At 38.3% G+C, this 9450-nt stretch overlaps 1 long non-coding RNA gene across 1 annotated transcript; it reads right to left on the bottom strand.

Annotated features, from left to right (window-relative positions):
• Window positions 1–4926: 4926 nt before the first annotated feature.
• LOC141374362 (uncharacterized) lies at window positions 4927–8616 on the bottom strand. Its single transcript, XR_012381182.1, has 4 exons — window positions 8431–8616; window positions 7399–7631; window positions 7066–7105; window positions 4927–5145 (listed from the first exon to the last, which is right to left on the bottom strand). It is a non-coding gene; the product is annotated as an uncharacterized lncRNA (long non-coding RNA).
• Between the last annotated feature and the right edge of the window lie 834 nt (window positions 8617–9450).

The raw sequence follows: 9450 nt of genomic DNA, 5'->3' as shown, positions 1-9450 counted from the left end.
ATATAAGTACAGAAAACACTGCATTAAGTAAGCATATATCCATTTTTGCTTGTCTGAGATCCAAGAATTTCATATACATAGTCAAGATTTTTGATATACCCATTACCAAATTATCCTTTTGAAATGCTTTATCACATTCTTATTACCAGGTTATAAAAGTGCCTGATTTCTTACTGTCTAGAAAGCTCTTTGCAAGAATTGCTAATATCTGCTGTCCCTTTCTTGTCCCAGTTTTAGTGAGAAATAATTGACAAATGTGGTTGTGTAGCTCTCCTTTTTTTAATCTAGAATCAATTTATCTTATTATAGTGATTAAAATTTTCAGAACAGTGGGTAAAATGTTCATAATAATAATAGTACTAGTAAAAGAAGCTTTCTTCGTTTTATGTCTGACTTAGGAACAATACCATTAATATTCTTAGGAGGTGAGATGCTTGCTATTGTTTTGTGATTTTTTTTATCATATTAAGGATATATTTCGCTACTCCTGTTTTACTATTTAAAAAAAATTGGAATAAAATTCGAACTCTATCAAGTACATACTTTTCCTTTGATCGACTAATATTATAAATTATGCTCATAGGTATTCTAATATTTAAATAAACATATGTTCTTATATTAAATCTTACTGGACAAAGTATATTATTCTTCTAATACATCAATTTCCTGGTATGTTAATATATTATAATATACTGAGAAATTTAATAAGCTATTATTTTTTAGTATATTTGGCATCTAGATAAGTGACATAAGTAACGTAAGTGTTCTATGTTTAAAACAACTTAATCAGATTTTAATATCAGAACCATACTAAAATGAAATTTAAAATCTTTCTTTTGAATCTTTAGGAACCATTTTTTACAAATTTTTTTAAGATTATTTATTTATTTGAGTGTGGGGTAGGGGAAGCAGAGCAGCAGGGAGGAGCAGAGAGGGAGAAGCAGACTCCCTGCTGAGCAGGGAGCCTGACATGAGGCTCAATCCCAGGACCTCAAGATCATGCCCTGAGCCAAAGACAAATGCTTAACCGATTGAGCCACCCAGGTACCCTTTTAGGAACTATTTAAATGGTAACAGGTAATGGTAGGGACTGTCTATTTCCTGAACATTTAACTGTCTTATACAGCCCACTGATAACTTTCCGAGAGGTTATTCTTTCATAAGCTTCAAAAATTTCTTTCACAGTGTTGGTGTATTCCAATTTTCTTCCTATACTTGAGTCATATGAAAAGGCTTAAATATAGTTAAATTTTATTAAGATGTCTAAATTGAGTACTGAGATTATATATATATATAGAAAATATTTTATGTACACATAACTATGCATGTATATATAAAACTGTATACATATGTATGTGTGTATATATTTATATAAACATTATGTAAATATATTTTATAATAGTTCTATATTTATCTCTTTTCTTATTTTTTTAAATTAAATTAGCCAGAGATTTGTTATTTTTATGTGATAGGACATTGACTTTTCATCAAAATGGATTATTTTTTAAATTTTCTCTGATTTCATCTTTTTGATTCTTTTTCCTTCTGAGGGCATTAGGAGGCCACTGAAGAGTTTTAAGCAGGAGAGCCGCCAGCAGAGGTTTGTGCTTTGAAAGATCATTCTGCCCTCTGTGGGGCCATGGGCGGGAAGAACAGCACAGGTAGCTGGACTCTCAGTCCCACTGCGACCTCCGGGGCCCCCCTGTGGGACAGGAGAGACTCAGGGATTGGATACGGGCCAGACCAGGAGGAGAACTGACTCAGCTATTGTATAAAGCTGTTCCTGATGGGAAGTTGAGGTGCGGGAAGCAGCGGTATTAGAGGATTTTGCCTGATGATTCAGTCCAAACCCAGTATCCTAGATGTGCACCACATAACGAACACTTTTTTTGAATAAGATGAGGCAGACATAATGGTTTGTTGAGGAAAGAAGTTAGCCAAGACCTAGGATTAAGAGACCAACCCCTCCACCCACCATAAGGGTGCTGGGGTATGGAAACAGGACTCTCACAGGTCATATACAGAAGGTTGTGCATGCACAACCCCAAGAGGCCTGATTCACATGAAGTTCTGTGGCAGTTCTGTGGGCACCACTGGCCTGGAAATCTGCATAAGACACCAGTCCCATTAAGCGGCTGAAGACAAAAAAGGGACAGCACGCAGAAACCTCTTCATATTACCTCGGTCAACTTGCTGAGGCTATGGGGGAAGTGGCAGATCAAAAGGTATCAGGCCATCCCCAGGCTCACCGTAGGAACATGGTGCCACCAAATTGAGACTAATTCCAGACATCAGCTGCAATCATCATGAGATGTCTATTGTACTTCAAGGCCTGCGATAGACCAGGAAATGGGTTCAGCCAGTAAACCTGAGTGAAAAAGGCCCTGACTGATGGCACTGAGAGGGAGGATAAGAGACCCCTTTCCTCAAGATCATGCTCCTCCTACACCTCAACAAGCTGCATGCCTTCTTTTCCTTCCTTCCTTCTGTCCTTCCTTTCTTCACATCGCCTCTCCCATTCATCCTTCTCCTTTGTCCATGTCTTCGTCTGACTTCTGATGTCCCATGCTCTGTGGTTGTCTCTTGGTGTTAATGCAGTCATCGAGCTTGGGCTCCCACGCTCCCGAGAAGGAACACCAAGCTGATGTGCCTCTGCACTCAAGAGCAGGGCTGCCCAGAGACTCGTTTCAAGACGTTTGTCTGCCATAGAACAATGGCATCTGCTGCTGAGAAGAAATTGAAGCTACTGCTAAATACAGCACAGCACATAATGGTCTTGTTGAACGGGGGAGGGGGTTTGATCGTGGCGGCTGGGAAGCCAGGGCTGATAAGGTCTTCACCCATATTGCCTGCAATCCCAAAGCAGCTGGCTGCACAGCTGCCGTGGAGTCTGGCACGCTCCACACTGCTGGACGCCGAAGAGCACACTCAGGTTTTGGGGGAAATCCAAAAAAGCAGGAAACAGCTTGACCAGAACCAGTTTTCCCTGCATATCAAAGTGGGGCAGCTAAAAGAAAAATCTGGGAAGGGACAATATTGAGGGCAGGGGAATAGTTTAACCAAATTGGCTGCAGTGCAATCAAAAACAGGATATGAATAGGATGTGACAACCCTTCCCATTAAAACAGGACCCTTGTCAAGTAAAATAGCTCTCATGAATTGGCTAAAAACCCCACAGCAGGGCAACTGACCTCTTGGTCATTTGGCAGTCACAAAAGCTAAAAACGAGCTCCAATTAAATTTTAAAATAAGACAAAAACCATTGTGAGTAACAAACATGATTATTTCTCTGAGGCAAAGGCTTCTATTTTTCCCTTCGATGACCTTGGAACAATGAGTTACTGAGTTCCCTCTGCAGAGGATCAACTGTGAAACTTCAGACTTTTCTGCCACGGCCCTGTTCCCTCCAGGCCTCCAGCCAGGGTGGAAAGGCTCTGAGGCTCTTGGGCTCAGGCACCAAACTGTGGCATAGGAGGAAGCGTGAAACCTGAGTTTGAATGTCAATTTCCCCACATATTAGCTATGTGATTTTCGTCTAATCACTTACTCACCGCGAGATCATTTTGTTTGTTTAAAAAGATAAGAACAATGGTATATATCTCATAAGGCTTATGTGAGGGTTAATTGAAAAAAATCTATGTAAATGCACTCTGCCCAGTGCCCGAACAATTTCAGGGAGTCAGGAAACATTAATTCATTTCATCTTCCCTGTTAAAAACCTCCATATCCCCAGAAGCTAACAGCACTTGGAATACAGTATAGATTCAACACATGGATGTGTAGCTTAGCATACTGAACGATATGAGCCATGTTCTCTAACAAACCATGACAGTTTCTTGAATGTGCTGTGATTATTTAGTCTGCTAGGAAAACAAGAGTGTGCAATTGAAGTTTGCTTATTCACTCAAAAATATATCTTAGTTTTGTCTACTTTGTATTGCATACTGTGTCAGGTCTTGGAGATGCAGCGGTGAAAAAGATAAACATGGTCCTTACCTGTGTCACTCAGAATGCTTTTGGTTCCATGTAACAGAACGCCCAGCTCCAAGTGACTTAAAGAATAAAAAGGAATTGTTGCCTTACATAACTGGAAAACTGAAGGCAAAGCCAGCTTCAGGGGTGGTTTGATTCAACAACCCACTGTGATCACTGGGGACTCTGTTTCTTTCCATCTCTGCCTTCTGCAGCATCTGCCGTATGATAAGGTTGGTTGCTGTCAAGGTGGCAAGATGGCCGCCAAGGTTACATGCTTTCTCTTCCATATGCAGAAGCTTCCAAAGACAAAGCCCATGAGCTGAGAGCAAGTACCGGAGACATCCAGTAAGTCCAGGGTGGGCACGAAGAGAAGAGGGCCACCACCAGAGGTAACAACCACTACAGTCATGTTAGTGTCGCCACAGAGCTTCTATTCAGTTTTGGCAACTTTGGAAAAATTGACATTTCAAGAACAAAAATTAAAATTTCTGTGCTGCTTTCCTGAGGAGAAATGTGTACCAAGAATGAATAATGTCACTTCACATGTAATTATAGAATCATTTAATAAATTGAATAGCTAATATATTCAATAAATGGTGCTAGGCACTGTAAGATGTACAGAAAAAATGCACTTTTAAAGCCACTATGATTAAGAAGCCAATCATACAATAGACAAAATATTTTATTCACTTTTGAAATGACAAATAGCCATATGCTACAGGCCCAGTGAATGGAGCCAACATTCATTTTTGTAGACGTGTGGGTTTCAAATTTTGATGTGCCTAAGAATCACTTGGGGTGCTTGTTAAAAAAGCAGATTTTTAACCCAGCAATTTGCTTCAGTGATCTGAGATGGAGTCCAGAAGCCTTTTATTTATTTATTTATTTATTTATTTATTTATTTATTTATAACCAGCACTTCAATGATTGCAGTGCGGAAGGGGACTGTACTGAAGATTCCACGGGCTACTGTGGTCAGGCAGAGCTCCATGGGGCAAACAATAGAAGGCACAGAATAGTTTTGTGTGGGGAATGTCAATAGAGTTCTCAGGATTCTGTGAAGAGGACATAGGTCTTGGTTTCTTTGTTATTCATTGCAGCATGCCCAACACTTCGAAGGACACTTGTAATGGAAGGGAATGAATGAGTTTACCAGGGGTATTTTTCATGCTGGAATGGAGTAGAGAGATAGCAGAAATAGGAAAATGAGTTCATTGTCATGGTCTTTGCATGAGATAATATGGACTTGGTCTAGAGGACACAAAATGAAAGGAAGAAACAGCTATCCAAAAGCCCTTCAATAAATGCTATGGTTACTCCGCAGATAAACTACACAGAAAAGTTGGCAGAATGTTTTAATTTATTTAAAGAAAGTGTGAATGGATGAGATAAAGAAACCCAGGCTCTCCCATTAGAATGTTAACCATATTTCACTCTGTATTGATGTAAGAGAGGAAAGAGAATTAGATGGGAAGACGAGACCAACATCAGCTTTGCTTCTCAGCTGTGTGACCTCGAGGAAATCCCTTCCCTTCTAAGAGCAATTTCCTCATTGATAAAATGAAGAGGTTGAGCCAGATTATCTCCCCTGTCCTTTGTCGCTATGATGGAGTATCACTGCATGCACCTTGATGAGAACTGCATTGTAAATTTAATTTACTCTTTAAACTGTTAAAATAACTATGGCTAAAAATCAAAATGCATATTGTACTCAGTGTAGGAGTAATGGTGTGCTTTCTAATTATCTGCCCAAGCAATGTAACCATAGTTAAATTTATGATGAGAATACCACATCCATTGGGCTGATCAGGTTGTAGTAAATTAAAACTTACAGCTGCCCTTTATATTAATTTAAAGGCAACCCTTTGCCACCAGCAAGAGGAGTCTTATCAGCATGTGAATGAGGTACATTAACACAACAAAAGTTGTATTACATAATGTCAAAGTCTTGTACTAGATATCTAACCTTGTAAACACTGCACTTGTATCTAAGGAGAAATGCAGGTTTATTGTCCCTGGCACCAGCCCAGCTTCTCCTTTCTCTGTAAGTGAATCAGAGAGACAGAGAAAAAGACCAGGAAAACTTTCCTTCTCTTTCAGTAGAGCTGCGGGTACCGGGTGCTGGCATGGGTGTGTTATACCCCAGTCAAGGTTAACTTAATCTTTAAATATCTAGACCAACTTATTGGTCATTTGAAATTCATAGTTTCCTTACAGAAAGATAGTTCTCTTTAAAAAAATAAATAAATATATGATTCTATTACAGGCAAATTCCCAAGTGTATTTTAAATATGATTCAATATCTAGAAACTTTATTCCCAAATTTTCAGAGATGGTATTACCTAACAATAAATGCTAACTTTTTGAGCCCCCACAAGCTGATAGGACCTGTATTAGTAACGTTACTAAAATTCCTTCTAATCCTTTTAATTAACCTGCAAGATAGGTATCACCTCCCATCTATATCTAAAGCTCAAGGAGTTTAAGTCACTTGCCCAAGGTCAAACACAAGTAAGGATTCAAAACAGCCATTTGAGTTCAAGACACAGAATCATTCTACTAAAAGCTTGTACTTAAAAAAAAAAAAAAGAAAGAAAGAAATTCACAGCACGCTTTGACATTCCCGATCGTTTCCTGAATCATTCCTAATTGTAAATGAAATAAGTGGCTTTCACTGCTTCCAAGTCTACTGCATATTTTCTTTGTTTTCACTGCAAGTAGCTATGGCTAGTGATATACATCTTTGGACTGTAAATAAAGGTGTGAGAACCTGGAAAATTTCAAGACAAAGAGTTCTAGCTTTTTCAAGGACTTTTTTATAATTAAACATTTTTGTATCTTGAATGCTTTTATAATGCTTAGTAAAACATCTAAGATTTACTAAAGGTAGTACTTTTAAATTATGTCTAATATCTATGCAATAAAACCATTCTACATAAAAACTCTCTATAGCAGACTGCTCATTAGAAATAGAGTGTACTTTGTCTAAGTGACTTGGATTAAAATAGTGGTTTGATAACTTAGCTGTAGACCTGCATACAAGTAAAAAAAAAAAAAAACCCAAAACAAAAGAAAGGTAAATTGTACCACCTTGTAATAGCTTCTCCACAATCCTCAAATCCAAAGAATCCTGGAAAAAATTAGTGTAGGTTAATTTAAGTTAAAAAAATGAACTAATAAAAATACTCATATATTTTACAGAAAAACAAATTTAATGGGTTTGAGGATGAGCACTTCCCCCAGGTCCCTTTGGGGCAGTTATAAACTATAGAGTACATATACACAGTGTCCTTCTCAAAGCTACATTCACTAGGGATGACCTATGCAACCATTAAGATATTGCAGAAAAGATGGTTTGTGACTTCCAAGAATAGGTTATAAGAAACATTACTACTCTGCTTTCCTCTTTCTTATATTACTCACTCAGTGGAAAGCCAGTTGCCTGGTCGTGAGATAAGCAATCCACCCTATGGAGGTCCAAGTGATGAGGAAGAGATCTCCTGCTAACTGCCATGTGAGGGAGCCATCTTGAAAGTGTATCCTCCAATCCCAGTCAAGCCTTTAGATAATTGTTGCCCCAGCTGACATCTTGGCTGCAACCTCATGAAAGACCTGGAGCCAGAAACACCTTGCTGAACTGTTTGCAACTTTTTGACCTGCAGAAATTGTGTGGGATAATAAAATTTTATTATTATTTAAACCATTAAGTTGTGGATCAATAACAAGTACACCTATTCTTTTCCAATTGCTACAAGTTACATGATTCCAAGATTAAAAAGAAGAAATGAATTAATCAGGTTATTTAAAGAATAAAATACTTGGAATATGCTGTTTAGGAAGAAACTTTCCAATTTCTTTTGCTTGAGACAGAATAGCTGCTAGTGGACCAGCCAAGAAAAGAATGGTATTCATTTGCTCCAGTGTGTCCTTTCTGACGTAAGCAGGACATCTTTGTATACCATTTGCTCTTGACCTCACTTGACTTTTTCTGCTGCAGATTTCTCATTTTCTACAAATGAGGGATAAAATTAAGGATAATTAGATTATTTGGTTCAAATCAGGAAACACACCATAATTGAAAGGTGGAAAATCTGTTTGTTTTAATTTAAGCAAATCTTCACCACTCAGATGAAGCCAAACCACTATAAATGCCTTCTATTTTTCTGAATAGCTATAGAAAACACCTATTTCACAAAAGAAACCAAAAAAGTAAAGAAGAATACACCTTCTTAATTAAACTTTAACCACATGTAATTTACTATAACCTGTCTAATTTTATATGTTATTAGTAAGTTCTGTTTCAATATAGTATGACAACTTTTTCTAGTTTCCAAGCAGCAGGCAAAAATGTGAAGGTAAAAATATAATTTACATTCTTTAAAGAAAATTCAAATTTCATTGTAGCACAATGTGATATAAAAGAGGCATGTAAATATCTTGTTTAAACTAACAAACCTGGGGTGGCTGGGTTGCTCAGTCATTAAGCATCTGCTGTTGGTTCAGGTCATGATCCCAGGGTCCTGGGATTGAGCCCCGCATTGGGCTCCCTGCTCAGTGGGGAGTTTGCTTCTCCCTCTTCCTGCTGCTTTGCCTGCTTGTGCGCTCTCTCTCTCTTTCTCTCTCTGTGTCAAATAAATAAAATCTTCAAAAAATGAAAATAAATAAATATATAAAGGACTGTACAAAATTTGGTCATTCCTTGAGCAAATAAAACTCATAATGTTGCCTCAAATCCTTTTGGAACTGGGAAGAAGATTTGTACTTATGTATTTTTATATAATATATATTCTTTAAAAGTTTGTTAGCCAGTGCTATGCAACAAATTGCCCTAAAACTTAACAACTTACTATGACAAACATTTATATTCTCACAATTTTTGTGGGTCAAAAATAAGGGTGGTTCTGGCTCAAGTTCTCTCATGAAGTTGTTAACAAGATGTCAGCTAGGGCTGTATTCCTCTGAAGACTTGACTAGCTCTTGAAGACTTGTTTTCTTCTTCTTGTTTGTTGTTGTTTTGTTTTGTTTTGTTTTAAAGTAAGCTCTCAGCCCAACATTGGGCTTGAACTCACAACCCCGAGATCAAGAGTCACATGCTCTACTGACTGAGCCAGCCAGGCACCCCTAAGGATTTGTTTTCAAAATGGTTCACTCACATGGCTGTTGGCAGGAGTGCTCAGTTCCTTAATCATAAACCTCTCCACAGGACGGCGTGAGCGCCTTCACAACATGGTAGCTAGCTTTCTTCAGAGGGAGTGATCCAAGCCAGACAGCAAGCAGGGGGCTGCAATTTCTTACCTGAACTCTTCCCGTAAAGTCACACATGTGATGATGAGTGAGGTAAAGCTAAGTGTGTTGGACAGACCAGAGGCTTCTTCACGGGTCATTTCCTAATGGGAATGGTATGCCCAAGACTGGTGATTCCTGCTTGAGCATGGGAGAGGATACAAAGCTCTTCCCTGTTCTCTGCAATATCAA

This window comes from Callorhinus ursinus, unplaced genomic scaffold, assembly GCF_003265705.2.
Source record: "Callorhinus ursinus isolate GAN/ISIS: 27379988/994484 unplaced genomic scaffold, GSC_fseal_2.0 scaffold17, whole genome shotgun sequence".
NCBI classification, from domain to species: Eukaryota; Metazoa; Chordata; class Mammalia; order Carnivora; family Otariidae; genus Callorhinus; species Callorhinus ursinus.
This window is presented reverse-complemented; position numbering and strand designations above follow the sequence as displayed.